This window comes from Rutidosis leptorrhynchoides, chromosome 4 (assembly GCF_046630445.1).
Source record: "Rutidosis leptorrhynchoides isolate AG116_Rl617_1_P2 chromosome 4, CSIRO_AGI_Rlap_v1, whole genome shotgun sequence".
Lineage (NCBI taxonomy): Eukaryota > Viridiplantae > Streptophyta > Magnoliopsida > Asterales > Asteraceae > Rutidosis > Rutidosis leptorrhynchoides.
The window spans coordinates 570400937-570417578 of NC_092336.1; positions in this window are offsets into that span (position 1 = coordinate 570400937).

Below are 16642 nucleotides of genomic sequence, written 5' to 3' on the forward strand. Positions count from 1 at the left end.
ACCTCTTAGGGTCCGAGCTTTGAATATTACAATTCGTACTGATCTCACAAAGCAAATTCAAGCAGCACAGTTAGAGACTTTAAAAGAAGAAAATGAAAAAGGCGAAATGAGCAGAGGGTTAGAAAAACAGCTTGAAGTAAAAGCCGATGGAACCCTGTATTTTGCTGATAGGATATGGGTACCAAAACATGGTAATCTAAGTCAACTAGTACTAGATGAAGCACACAAAACGAGGTACTCAATTCACCCAGGAAACGGGAAAATGTACCACGATCTCAAGAAGTTTTATTGGTGGCCTAATATGAAGACAGAAATTGCTACTTATGTAAGCAAATGTTTGACGTGTGCAAAGGTCAAAGCTGAGCACCAAAAGCCGTCAGGATTACTGCAACAACCAGAAATTCCGCAGTGGAAATGGGAAAGAATAACTATGGATTTCATTACGAAATTTCCAAGGACTGCAAGTAGTCATGATACTATTTGGGTGATAGTTGATCGTCTAACTAAATCAGCTCACTTTCTACCAATAAAGGAGACAGACAGTATGGAGAAATTAGCACGCCTATATTTGAAGGAAGTAGTTTCCAGGCATGGTGTACCCATCTCTATCATATCTGATCGTGACACCCGATTCACATCACGTTTCTGGCAGTCATTACAAAAAGCATTGGGAACTCGATTAGATATGAGCACCGCTTATCACCCACAGACAGATGGTCAAAGTGAAAGAACAATACAAACATTGGAAGACATGTTACGGGCATGCGTGATTGACTTCGGAACCAGTTGGGATCGACACTTACCGTTGGCAGAATTTTCATACAATAACAGCTATCATACGAGCATCAACGCAGCGCCATTTGAAGCACTTTATGGTAGAAAGTGCAGATCTCCTATCTGTTGGAGTGAAGTAGGAGAAAGACAACTTACTGGACCAGAAATTATTCACGAAACCACCGAAAAGATCATTCAAATACAACATCGATTGAAAACGGCCATGAGTCGCCAAAAGAGTTATGCTGATGTAAGAAGAAAACCGCTAGAATTTCAAGTGGGCGACAAAGTCATGTTGAAAGTGTCACCCTGGAAAGGCGTTGTACGATTCGGTAAACGAGGAAAGCTAAGTCCTAGGTACGTAGGACCCTTTGAAATCACTGAAAGAATTGGAGCAGTTGCTTATCGATTAAGGCTACCACAAGAACTTAGTAGTGTTCACGACACATTTCACGTGTCAAATTTGAAGAAATGTTTAGCTGAAGAGGATGTCATAATTCCTCTTGACGAAATACGAATCAATGATAAACTCTATTTTGTCGAAGAACCTGTTGAAATCATGGACCGTGAGGTCAAACAATTAAAACAAAGCAAAATACCGATAGTTAGAGTTCGTTGGAACGCTAGACGAGGACCCGAGTTTACTTGGGAACGTGAGGGTCAAATGAAGCAAAACTATCCACATTTGTTCACTGATATCGCTCATGAAACAGGTACTACTCAAAATTTCGGGACGAAATTTTCTTTAAGGGGGAGGTACTGTGATGACCCGAAAATTTTTGACTTATTTAAACCAATTCTCTATACGGTTTATTATTTTAACACGCTAAACAAAGTCTGTTAGATTGAGTCTCAAAATTTTAGAACTGTTTCATATATACAATTACCTTTGATTACTCTCGACGATTCATGAACAATTATATGTATGTATATATATATGTACAAGTAAAAATGACTTTCCTACAGTAAAACCCTATTTGTTACAGTAAAAATTACTTTGCTACAGTAAAACACAATTTGCTACAGTAAAACACTATTTGCTACAGTAAACACTATTTGATGTCGACGAACTAGCAAACAAAAACAGAAAAGGCAGCCATGCGATCGCATGGCAAAAACACTGAAAACTCATGCGATCGCATGAGCTACAGTAAATCGAAAAGTACTATAAAAGGTCAGTTTTGCTCGACGATATTTTTCATAAATATATCTGTAATAAGTTTTAATTTATAATTATAATTATAATTATAATTTAAGTTTAATAATAATAAAGTATATTCGAGGGTATTTTTAATTCGGGTTTCAAACCATTTTAAAATAAGGAAATATTGGGTATTGTTCGGGGTATTGTTCTTGAATCCAAGGCCAACCATACAGTCGTCTACCATCATTACGTCTACGCAATTTGCCTGCAATATTGAGTCTCAATATTGAACTGTGAGTTATAGTCTCCCTTTTTAAATACTTTAAATATTTTTGGGCTGAGAATACATGCAATTTATTTTAAACGCGATAAGACACAAGTACATACTAAATTCTACACTGAGTTAAACCGAAAATCCCTTAGCTTTGGTAACTAGTAGCTGCCAGTACATAGGATATGGACTGGTGGGCGCGAATAATTGTATATGGATCCATAGGGCTTGACATCCCCGTCCGAGCTAGAGCGCTAGCCTTTTAACGGACGTATGTTATTTGAGTTTAAGACACGTTGGTTTGCGTGTATTAAAACGAATGGGGTAATTATCACTATAGCGTTAAGTTTAGTTACCAGGGTGCTCTGTTACGTAGAATCTATTAACTTTTGATGAAATCTTGTGGTCTATCTTTATATATGTTTATGACTCGAGCAATTAAACCTATAACTCACCAACATTCGTGTTGACTTTTTAGCATGTTTTATTCTCAGGTCCTTAGAATGCTTCCGCTGTGATGTGCTTGTTGCCTGCATGGAGTCTCTCATGCTTTGTACAAAGTTTATTGCATTCAAAATAAAACTGCGTTGTGTAATAAATAATTGGACTGTGATGTCAACCTGTAAATTAAAGACTTATGTATTTCGGGGTTTTGCTTATACCTAAGCACTTGCCCACATGTTTATAACTTTCTATGTTTAGAAAGTCACTTATTTTAATGAATGCAATATTTTATCAAAACATATCATATAGAGGTCAAAACCTCACTGTGGAATCAATGATTAACGTGCCGCGTCAATAGCGATTTTGACGAGTCGTTACATACGTCCATTAAAATACCGGGTTCCGTCTTCTCGTATCTCAAGTTGCTTAGTTTTCTTCAGTAAGAGCTCCTCGTTGAGCCTCCTTTATTTGTGTAGTCAGGTTTGTATGAATCTTCATATTCATTGCCTGTACTCGAATCGGCTCTCTTTCCTTCTTGCTTAAAGCATCTGCTACTACATTTGCTTTCCCGGGATGATAGCGAATTTCACAATCATAGTCATTTATCAGCTCGACCCACCTACGTTGCCTCATGTTCAGTTGTTTTTGGTTGAAGATACGTTAAAGGCTTTTATGGTCGGTATACATAGTACATTTAACCCCCTACAAGTAGTGTCTCCAAATCTTTAATGCAAACACCACTGCTCCCAATTCTAGATCATGAGTCATATAATTTTGTTCATGAATCTTCAGTTGTCGGGATGCATATGCAATAACCTTCTTTCGTTGCATGAGGACACAACCAAAAAATTAAAAAATCATCATTTTCTTCAGGTAACGATAGAATAGGCGATGTAGTCAACTTCTTCTTCAATAATTGAAATGCGGCTTCCTGCTCAGAAGTCAATTCGTACTTCTTCCCTTTATGTGTTAATGCTGTCAATGGTTTGGCTATCCGAGAAAAATCTTGAATAATCCTTCTGTAATAGCCAACAAGACCCAAAAATTGGCGTATTTGCATCGGAGTCTTTGGGGTTTCCCAGTTTTCAATGGCTTCAACCTTCGCAGGATCGACCTGAATTCCTTAACTGCTCACGATGTGACCAAGGAATTGTACTTCCTTTAACCAAAAGGCGCACTTAGAAAACTTTGCGTATAACTGTTCTTTCTTCAACAGTTCCAGCACCAACCTTAAATGTTGCTCATGTTCTTGTTCATTTTTGGAATAAATAAGAATATCATCAATAAAGACGATAACAAACTTATCCAAATACGGACTGCATACCCGATTCATGAGGTCCATGAATACAGCTGGTGCGTTTGTCAGCCCGAACGGCATGACTAAAAATTCATAATGACCGTAGCGTGTCCGAAATGCAGTTTTCGGAATATCTTCTTCTTTGACACGCAACTGATGATATCTCGATCTTAGATCGATTTTGGAGTAAACACGTGATCCTTGCAGCTGATCAAACAAGTCATCAATTCTCGGTAATGGGTACCGATTCTTGATAGTTAACTTGTTTAATTCGCGGTAATCTATACACATTTAGAAGGATCCATCTTTCTTCTTGATGAATAAAATCGGAGCTCCCCACGGTGAAGTGCTCGGTCGAATGAATCCACGGTCCAGTAATTCTTGTAACTGGCTTTGTAACTCTTCCATCTCAGACGGTGCAAGTCTGTATAGAGCACGAGCCACTGGTGCAGCTCCTGGTACTAGATCTATTTGAAATTCTACAGATCTAAATAGAGGTAATCCCGGCAACTCTTTCGGAAAGACTTAGGAAAATCTCTTGCCACAGGCACGTCGTTGATGCTCTTCTCTTTTTCTTTCGTTTCGACTTTATTAACATGTGCTAGGATAGCATAGCACCCTTTCTTCAAGCACTTTTGGACTTTCAAGCAGCTAATGAGTTTAGCTTTGAGTTACCCTTCTCTCCATATATCATTACTGCCGTTTTATCCTTATGAGGAATGAGAATTATCTTCTTGGCACACACAACCTCAACTCCTATTTTGGACATCTAGTCCATGCCGACTATTACATCAAAACTTCCTAATTCTACGGGTATCAAATCAATTTTAAATGTTTCTCCGGCTAACTTTATTTTACAATCACGGAAAATTTTATCGGCTTTAATTAGTTTACCATTAGCTAACTCAATCATGTACTTAGCATCTAGAGGTAATGATGAACAACTCAATTTAGCGTAAAAGTCTCTGCACATGTAACTTCTATCAGCACCAGTATCAAATATAATAGATGCTGATAAGTCATTAATAGTAAACGTACCCGTAACAAGCTCCGGGTCTTCACATGCCTCTCTAGCATTAATAACAAATGCTCTTCCTCATGCAGGTCTGTTATTCTTCTCTGAAATCGAGCACTGGCTCTTAATGTGACCCTGTTTCTCACACCCGTAACAAGTAACAGTAGCCAGGGCAGTTTTATTTGCATTGGTGGCAGGAGTCTTAGTGCCATTTGTATTCGTAACAGGAACCCAACAATCTTCAGCAAGATGACCCCTTTGATTACATTTGTTGCACACCACATTGCAAAAACCAGTGTGATGTTTGTGGCATCTGTTACATAAGGGATTTCGCCCTTTGTAACCCGAGATTGAACCATTACCCGCACCTTGCGTGGTTTCCTGTTTCTTGAGAGATTGTTGCTGGTGACCTCGATCACGGTTTTCATCCCACTTTCTTTTGTTATCTGATACCTTGGCATCGGTATTTGATGTGTTCTTATCCAGGATGATCTGATCCATTAGCTCGTTTGCCATGGTGATAGCTTCATGAATTGTCTTGGGTTTGGATGCTGTTACATTGGCCTTGATGTTCTTTGGCAGATCATCTTTGTACAATTCAATCTTTCGCTCTTCCGTTGGTACCAATTCAGGACATAACAAGGCTAATTCCATGAATCGCCTGTTATAGTTGGTAAGTTCCGTTCCGACAACTTTCAGATTTTGTAACTCGGCTTCCATCTTCCTAACCTCGTTCCTTGGGCAGTATTCGTTGATTAGCATATTTTTCAACTCTTCCCAAGAAGTATCATATGCTTCATCGCCCCCTACAGCTTTTACATAGTTTTTCCACCATGTAAGTGTACCATCCTGTAATGTGCATGAAGCATACTTTGTCCGATCCCCTTCCGCACAATCACTGATTTTAAATACAGACTCGAGCTTTTCGAACCATCGGGTTAAACCGACTGGTCCTTCTGTTCCGTTGAATGATGAAGGTTTGCAACCTTGAAATGCTTTATATGAGCATCCAACATGAGGGTTTGTGTTGTTTGCTACTGCTCTTGTCGCTTCGACCCAAAGCATTCGGTCATTTACGCGTTGGTTGATAAGCTCCTCAATTTCTTGTTCCGTCATTCGATTTAATCGAGCCATGTTTCTTCAATAAACATATAAGATAATTAATCACATAGAATATTATAGACGTAGCAAGTAATTAATGGTACATCGTGGCATATTAATAATATGAACCAATTATTATAAAAGCATTTTCTTCTTATTAGCGTTTTATAATTGTAGCTCGGGTAGTACCTGAAATGTCCCGTTCTTATTGATTAAAAATGTTCCATATTAATTGATTTCGTTGCGAGGTTTTGACCTCTAAATGAGACGTTTTTCAAAGACTGCATTCATTTTAAAACAAACCATAACCTTTATTTCATCAATAAAGGTTTAAAAAGATTTACGTAGATTATCAAATAATGATAATCTAAAATATCCTTTTTACACACGACTATTACATAATGGTTTACAATACAAATATGTTACAACGAAATAAGTTTCTTGAATGCAGTTTTTACACAATATCATACAAGCATGGACTCCAAATCTTGTCCTTATTTAAGTATGCGAAAGCGGAAGCTCTTAATAATCACCTGAGAATAAACATGCTTAAAACGTCAACAAAAATGTTGGTGAGTTATAGGTTTAACCTATATATATCAAATCGTAACAATAGACCACAAGATTTCATATTTCAATATACATCCCATACATAGAGATAAAAATCATTCATATGGTGAACACCTGGTAACCGACATTAACAATATGCATATAAGAATATCCCCATCATTCCGGGATCCTCCTTCGAACATGATATAAATTTCGAAGTACTAAAGCATCCGGTACTTTGGATGGGGCTTGTTGGGCCCGATAGATCTATCTTTAGGATTCGCGTCAATTAGGGTGTCTGTTCCCTAATTCTTAGATTACCAGACTTAATAAAAAGGGGCATATTCGATTTCGATAATTCAACCATAGAATGTAGTTTCACGTATTTGTGTCTATTTTGTAAATCATTTATAAAACCTGCATGTATTCTCATCCCAAAAATATTAGATTTTAAAAGTGGGACTATAACTCACTTTCACAGATTTTTACTTCGTCGGGAAGTAAGACTTGGCCACTGGTCGATTCACGAACCTATAACAAATATGTACATATATATCAAAGTATGTTCAAAATATAGTTACAATACTTTTAATACATTTTGATGTTTTAAGTTTATTAAGTCAGCTGTCCTCGTTAGTAACCTACAACTAGTTGTCCACAGTTAGATGTACAGAAATAAATCGATATATATTATCTTGAATCAATCCACGACCTAGTGTATACACGTCTCAGGCTAGATCACAACTCAAAGTATATATATTTTTGGAATCAACCTCAACCCTGTATAGCTAACTCCAACATTACTGCATATAGAGTGTCTATGGTTGTTCCAAATAATATATATACATGGGTCGATATGATATGTCAAAACATTTGCATACGTGTCTATGGTATTCCAAGATTACATAATATATTAGAATACATGTATAATACAATATAAGTTAGCTAGGATATGATTTGTATAGAATTGTTAATATTTCTCGTAGCTACAAAAATAAAAAATATCCAATCTTGTTTTACCCATAACTTCTTCATTTTAAATCCATTTTGAGTGAATCAAATTGCTATGGTTTCATATTGAACTCTATTTTATGAATCTAAATAGAAAAAGTATAGGTTTATAGTCGGAAATATAAGTTACAAGTCGTTTTTGTAAGAGGTAGTCATTTCAGTCGAAAGAACGACGTCTTGATGACCATTTTGAAAAACATACTTCCACTTTGAGTTTAACCATGATTTTTGGATATAGTTTCATGTTCATAAGAAAAATCATTTTTCCAGAAGAACAACTTTTAAATCAAAGTTTATCATAGTTTTTAATTATCAAACCCAAAACAGCCCGCGGTGTTACTACGACGGCGTATGTCCAGTTTTACGGTGTTTTTCGTATTTCCAGGTTTTAAATTATTAAGTTAGCATATCATATAGATATAGAATATGTGTTTAGTTGATTTTAAAAGTCAAGTTAGAAGGATTAACTTTTGGATAAACCTACTGGAAAAGAGACAAATGGATCTAGCTTCAAAGGATCTTGGATGGCTTGAAAGTTCTTGAAGTAGAATCATGACACGAAAACAAGTTCAAGTAAGATTTCCACTCAAAATAAGATTGTTATAGTTATAGAAATTGAATCAAAGTTTGAATATGAGTATTACCTTATATTAGAAAGATATCTTACTGTAAATAAGAAAGATTTCTTGAGGTTGGATGATCACTCTACAAGATTGGAAGTAAGCTAGCAAACTTGGAAGTATTCTTGATTTTATGAAACTAGAACTTGTAGAATTTATGAAGAACACTTAGAACTTGTAGATAGAACTTGAGAGAGATCAATTAGATGAAGAAAATTGAAGAATGAAAGTTTTTGTAGGTGTTTTTGGTCGTTGGTGTATGGTTTAGATATAAAGGATATGTAATTTTGTTTTCATGTAAATAAGTCATGAATGATTACTCATATTTTTATAATTTAATGAGATATTTCATGCTAGTTGCCAAATGATGGTTCCCACATGTGTTAGGTGACTCACATAGGCTACTAAGAGCTGATTAATGGAGTGCATATACCAATAGTACATACATCTAAAAGTTGTGTATTGTACGAGTACGAATACGGGTGCATACGAGTAGAATTGTTGATGAAACTGAACGAGGATGTAATTGTAAGCATTTTTGTTAAGTAGAAGTATTTTGATAAGTGTCTTGAAGTCTTTCAAAAGTGTATGAATACATATTAAAACACTACATGTATATTCATTTTAACTGAGTCGTTAAGTCATCGTTAGTCATTACATGTAAGTGTTGTTTTGAAACCTTTAGGTTAACGATCTTGTTAAATGTTGTTAACCCAATGTTTATAATATCAAATGAGATTTTAAATTATTATATTATCATGATATTATGATGTACGAATATCTCTTAATATGATATATATACATTAAATGTCGTTACAACGATAATCGTTACATATATGTCTCGTTTCAAAATCATTAAGTTAGTAGTCTTGTTTTTACATATGTAGTTCATTGTTAATATACTTAATGATATGTTTACTTATCATTATATCATGTTAACTATATATATAACCATATATATGTCATCATATAGTTTTTACAAGTTTTAACGTTCGTGAATCACCGGTCAACTTGGGTGGTCAATTGTCTATATGAAACCTATTTCAATTAATCAAGTCTTAACAAGTTTGATTGCTTAACATGTTGGAAACACTTAATCATGTAAATAACAATTTCATTTAATATATATATGAACATGGAGAAGTTCGGGTCACTACAGTTGTAGTGACCCGAACTTTTCCATGTTTATATATATTAATTGAGATTGATGTTTACATGATTAAATGTTTCCAACATGTTAAGCAATCAAACTTGTTAAGACTTGATTAATTGAAATAGGTTTCATATAGACAATTGACCACCCAAGTTGACCGGTGATTCACGAACGTTAAAACTTGTAAAAAAAACTATATGATGACATATATATGGTTATATATATAGTTAACATGATATTATGATAAGTAAACATATCATTAATTATATTAACAATGAACTACATATGTAAAAACAAGACTACTAACTTAATGATTTTGAAACGAGACATATATGTAACGTTTATCGTTGTAACGACATTTAATGTATATATATCATATTAAGAGATATTCGTACATCATAATATCATGATAATATAATAATTTAAAATCTCTTTTGTTATTATAAACATTGGGTTAACAACATTTAACAAGATCGTTAACCTAAAGGTTTCAAAACAACACTTACATGTAACGACTAACGATGACTTAACGACTCAGTTAAAATGTATATACATGTAGTGTTTTAATATGTATTTATACACTTTTGAAAGACTTCAATACACTTATCAAAATACTTCTACTTAACAAAAATGCTTACAATTACATTCTCGTTCAGTTTCATCAACAATTCTACTCGTATGCACCCGTATTCGTACTCGTACAATACACAACTTTTAGATGTATGTACTATTGGTATATACACTCCAATGATCAGCTCTTAGCAGCCCATGTGAGTCACCTAACACATGTGGGAACCATCATTTGGCAACTAGCATGAAATATCTCATAAGATTACAAAAATATGAGTAATCATTCATGACTTATTTACATGAAAACAAAATTACATATCCTTTATATCCAATCCATACACCAACGACCAAAAACACCTACAAACACTTTCATTCTTCAATTTTCTTCATCTAATTGAACTCTCTCAAGTTCTATCTTCAAGTTCTAAGTGTTCTTCATAAATTCCAAAAGTTCTAGTTTCATAAAATCAAGAATACTTTCAAGTTTGCTAGCTCACTTCCAATCTTGTAAGGTGATCATCCAACCTCAAGAAATCTTTGTTTCTTACAGTAGGTTATCATTCTAATACAAGGTAATAATCATATTCAAACTTTGGTTCAATTTCTATAACTATAACAATCTTATTTCAAGTGATGATCTTACTTGAACTTGTTTTCGTGTCATGATTTTGCTTCAAGAACTTTGAGCCATCCAAGGATCCATTGAAGCTAGATCCATTTTTCTCTTTTCCAGTAGGTTCATCCAAGGAACTTAAGGTAGTAATGATGTTCATAACATCATTCGATTCATACATATAAAGCTATCTTATTCGAAGGTTTAAACTTGTAATCACTAGAACATAGTTTAGTTAATTCTAAACTTGTTCGCAAACAAAAGTTAATCCTTCTAACTTGACTTTTAAAATCAACTAAACACATGTTCTATATCTATATGATATGCTAACTTAATGATTTAAAACCTGGAAACACGAAAAACACCGTAAAACCGGATTTACGCCGTCGTAGTAACACCGCGGGCTGTTTTGGGTTAGTTAATTAAAAACTATGATAAACTTTGATTTAAAAGTTGTTATTCTGAGAAAATGATTTTTATTATGAACATGAAACTATATCCAAAAATTATGGTTAAACTCAAAGTGGAAGTATGTTTTCTAAAATGGTCATCTAGACGTCGTTCTTTCGACTGAAATGACTACCTTTACAAAAACGACTTGTAACTTATTTTTCCGACTAGAAACCTATACTTTTTTTGTTTAGATTCATAAAATAGAGTTCAATATGAAACCATAGCAATTTGATTCACTCAAAACGGATTTAAAATGAAGAAGTTATGGGTAAAACAAGATTGGATAATTTTTCTCATTTTAGCTACGTGAAAATTGGTAACAAATCTATTCCAACCATAACTTAATCAACTTGTATTATATATTATGTAATCTTGAGATACCATAGACACGTATACAATGTTTCGACCTATCATGTCGACACATCTATATATATTTCGGAACAACCATAGACACTCTATATGTGAATGTTGGAGTTAGCTATACAGGGTTGAGGTTGATTCCAAAATATATATAGTTTGAGTTGTGATCAATACTGAGATACGTATACACTGGGTCGTGGATTGATTCAAGATAATATTTATCGATTTATTTCTGTACATCTAACTGTGGACAACTAGTTGTAGGTTACTAACGAGGACAGCTGACTTAATAAACTTAAAACATCAAAATATATTAAAAGTGTTGTAAATATATTTTGAACATACTTTGATATATATGTATATATTGTTATAGGTTCGTGAATCAACCAGTGGCCAAGTCTTACTTCCCGACGAAGTAAAAATCTGTGAAAGTGAGTTATAGTCCCACTTTTAAAATCTAATATTTTTGGGATGAGAATACATGCAGGTTTTATAAATGATTTACAAAATAGACACAAGTACGTGAAACTACATTCTATGGTTGAATTATCGAAATCGAATATGCCCCTTTTTATTAAGTCTGGTAATCTAAGAATTAGGGAACAGACACCCTAATTGACGCGAATCCTAAAGATAGATCTATTGGGCCTAACAAACCCCATCCAAAGTATCGGATGCTTTAGTACTTCGAAATTTATATCATATCCGAAGGGTGTCCCGGAATGATGGGGATATTCTTATATATGCATCTTGTTATTGTCGGTTACCAGGTGTTCACCATATGAATGATTTTTATCTCTATGTATGGGATGTGTATTGAAATATGAAATCTTGTGGTCTATTATTATGATTTGATATATATAGGCTAAACCTATAACTCACCAACATTTTTGTTGACGTTTTAAGCATGTTTATTCTCAGGTGATTATTAAGAGCTTCCGCTGTCGCATACTTAAATAAGGACGAGATTTGGAGTCCATGCTTGTATGATATTGTGTAAAAACTGCATTCAAGAAACTTATTTTGTTGTAACATATTTGTATTGTAAACCATTATGTAATGGTCGTGTGTAGACATGATATTTTAGATTATCATTATTTGATAATCTACGTAAAGCTTTTTAAACCTTTATTGATGAAATAAAGGTTATGGTTTGTTTTAAAATGAATGCAGTCTTTGAAAAACGTCTCATATAGAGGTCAAAACCTCGCTACGAAATCAATTAATATGGAACGTTTTTAATCAATAAGAACGGGACATTTCAGTTGGTATCCGAGCGTTGGTCTTAGAGAACCAGAAAATTTGCATTAGTGTGTCTTATCGAGTTTGTTAGGATGCATTAGTGAGTCTGGACTTCGACCGTGTTTTCTTTAAAAATGATTGCTTAACATTTTTGTTGGAAACTATATATTTTTAACATATGAATATTATGTGATATATTAATCTCTTAACGTGTTTGATATTATGTGATAGATGTCTACCTCTAGAACAAGTCCCATTGACTCACCTAATAATAATGAAGAGTCAAATGTAAATTGGAATGATTTGTGGACTGATTCACAAGTTCCCGAAGAGGAACCGGAAGAAGAATCGGAACCGGAAGAAGAATCGGAACCGGATGAAGAAATAGAACCGGTGGGGGAAATAATAAAACGGTTAAGTAAAAGAAAATCCTCAACCAACCGACCAAAGTTAATTATGGTCAATGGTGTTTCCGCCAAGGAAGCAAAATATTGGGAGGATTACCAATTCTTCGATGAATCGGATTCCGACGAGAATTCCGATGATGTTATAGAAATTACCCCAACTGAATTTAAAAAGGCAAAAGAAAATAATAAGGGAAAGGGCATAAAAATAGAGAAATCTAATTCCAACCCCGATGAACTTTATATGTATCGTCAACCCCCGAAGTCCTTAAGTTGTAACAATGACCCGGGAACCTCTAAACCACCAGGTTTTTCTAAACCAATGTGGACAACGACGGTTCGTATTAGGGGAACATCATATATCCCTAGAAACTTGGCAAAACGAACCAAAACCGAAGAAGAAGAAACGAGCGAGTCGGAATAAGATAGTTGTATTCGTGTGGTGTAATATATGGAATATAGTGTTCTTATGCTTTATGATATATGTAAAAATTGCTTGTATTAATAAGTATTTTTTTTATGAATCTAACTCTTGTCTATTTTACAGTTTAAAAATACAAAATGGATAGACAACCCAATATTTTAAGAGACCTACCCGGAGACATGATTGATGAAATCTTGTCTAGAGTCGGCCAGAATTCTTCGGCACAACTATTTAAGGCGAGATCAGTTTGTAAGACATTCGAAGAACGTTCCAAGAATGTCTTGGTTTATAAGAGACTTTCATTTGAAAGATGGGGGATATCACATTGGGAAACCCATAAGTTACGATGTGTTTACTTTGACGCATATATTGCGGGGAACCCAAATGCTATTTTACGCAACGGGTTAAGAAATTATTTTGACTCAATATATCCGAATATTGGACTTCGTGATTTAGAAAAAGCGGCTAACATGCAACATAAAGAAGCATGTTATGCTTACGGATTAGTAATGTTCGCTTCTCACCAAAGTGAGAACAAGAACATCGGGCTACAACTATTAAACAAAACGTTTCCACAAGTGACGGAGTCGGTAATTGGGGTAAGAAATGAGGTTTTTAGATTATTACGGGACTGTTGGACATTACGTAACCCTCGTCCCTTTGATGACGTTACAACACGCTGTCTTATCAACGGCCATAACGGTTATGTTGCACAAGACCAAGGATGGGAAGTAGTCCTAGTAAAACCAGAATGCATGACTTGTTTCTGGACGTATGAATTACGTGTATTTATTGCCTTTGCTGAACGACTTGTGTACTAGCTAGAATTGTCTTCACAACTATCTTGTATCAAAGTTATTGTGTGCTATATTTCATGCTTTATGTAAAATAAGCGGTATTGTAAGTTTGTAAAATATTGTATAAAAGTTTGAACGCGAAATATTATTATAATCAGTTTTTCATATAGAATTGTAGTAGTTGAATTGTATATTAGCTACTAAGTATGAACTTAACGGGTAGGTACTACCCGAATTTAAACTTATAAAACGCTAATATGAAGAAAAAGCTTTTATAAATGAGTTCATATTATGCTACGAAATACTATTAACTACTCTTAATATTCTGTATGATTAACTTGTTCCATTTAACTATTTTGAAGGAAATGGCACCGACTACTCGACACACCGTGAATATGAATGAAGAGGAATTCCGTACTTTTCTAGCTTCAAACATAGCCGCAGTACAGGCTGCGCTACATACCAACAATAACCTTGGATCTAGCAGTACAGGAAATCGTGTAGGATGCACCTACAAAGAATTCACTGCCTGCAAACCTTTGGAATTTGATGGAACCGAAGGACCGATCGGATTGAAACGGTGGACCGAGAAGGTTGAATCGGTGTTTGCCATAAGTAAGTGTACTGAAGAGGACAAAGTGAAGTACGCTACGCATACCTTCACAGGTTCTGCGTTAACATGGTGGAATACCTATCTAGAGCAAGTGGGACAAGATGATGCGTACGCACTACCGTGGTCAGCATTCAAGCACTTGATGAACGAGAAGTACCGTCCCAGAACCGAGGTCAATAAGCTCAAGACAGAACTTAGAGGGTTACGAACCCAAGGATTTGATATTACCATGTACGAAAGACGATTCACAGAATTGTGCCTATTGTGTCCGGGAGCATTCGAAGATGAGGAAGAGAAGATCGACGCGTTTGTGAAAGGATTACCGGAAAGAATCCAAGAAGATATAAGTTCACACGAGCCCGCCTCCATACAACAGGCATGTAGAATGGCTCACAAACTAGTGAACCAGATTGAAGAAAGAATTAAAGAACAGACTGCTGAAGAGGCCAATGTGAAGCAAGTCAAAAGAAAGTGGGAGGAAAACGGTGATAAGAATCACCAATACAACAACAACAGCAATTACAACAATAATCGCAACAATTATCCCAACAATCGCAACATCAATCGCAACTACAACAAACGGCCCAACAACAATAATAACCGCAACAACAACAACAATCAGAAGCAACTATGCCAAAGGTGTGAAAAGAATCACTCGGGGTTCTGCACCAAATTTTGCAACAAGTGTAAAAGAAATGGTCATAGCGCGGCGAAGTGTGAGGTCTACGGACCAGGGGTTAATAGAACGAAAGGAACAAATGGTGTCGGAACGAGTAATGGCGGAGCAAGTAGTGTCGGAGCAAGTTATGCCAATGTAGTTTGTTATAAATGTGGAAAACCAGGCCACATTATTAGAAATTGCCCGAACCAGGAGAACACGAATGGACAAGGCCGTGGAAGAGTTTTCAATATTAATGCGGTAGAGGCACAGGAAGACCCGGAGCTTGTTACGGGTACGTTTCTTATTGACAATAAATCTGCTTACGTTTTATTTGATTCGGGTGCGGATAGAAGCTATATGAGTAGAGATTTTTGTGCTAAATTAAGTTGTCCATTGACGCCTTTGGATAGTAAATTTTTACTCGAATTAGCAAATGGTAAATTAATTTCAGCAGATAATATATGTCGGAATCGAGAAATTAAACTGGTTAGCGAAACATTTAAGATTGATTTGATACCAGTAGAGTTAGGGAGTTTTGATGTGATAATCGGTATGGACTGGTTGAAAGAAGTGAAAGCGGAGATCGTTTGTTACAAAAATGCAATTCGCATTATACGAGAAAAAGGAAAACCCTTAATGGTGTACGGAGAAAAGGGCAACACGAAGCTACATCTTATTAGTAATTTGAAGGCACAAAAACTAATAAGAAAAGGTTGCTATGCTGTTCTAGCACACGTCGAGAAAGTACAAACTGAAGAAAAGAGCATCAATGATGTTCCCATTGCAAAAGAATTTCCCGATGTATTTCCGAAAGAATTACCGGGATTACCCCCACATCGATCCGTTGAATTTCAAATAGATCTTGTACCAGGAGCTGCACCAATAGCTCGTGCTCCTTACAGACTCGCACCCAGCGAGATGAAAGAACTGCAAAGCCAATTACAAGAACTTTTAGAGCGTGGTTTCATTCGACCAAGCACATCACCGTGGGGAGCTCCTGTTTTGTTTGTCAAGAAGAAAGATGGTACATTCAGGTTATGTATCGACTACCGAGAGTTGAACAAACTTACCATCAAGAACCGCTACCCACTACCGAGAATCGACGACTTATTTGATCAACTACAAG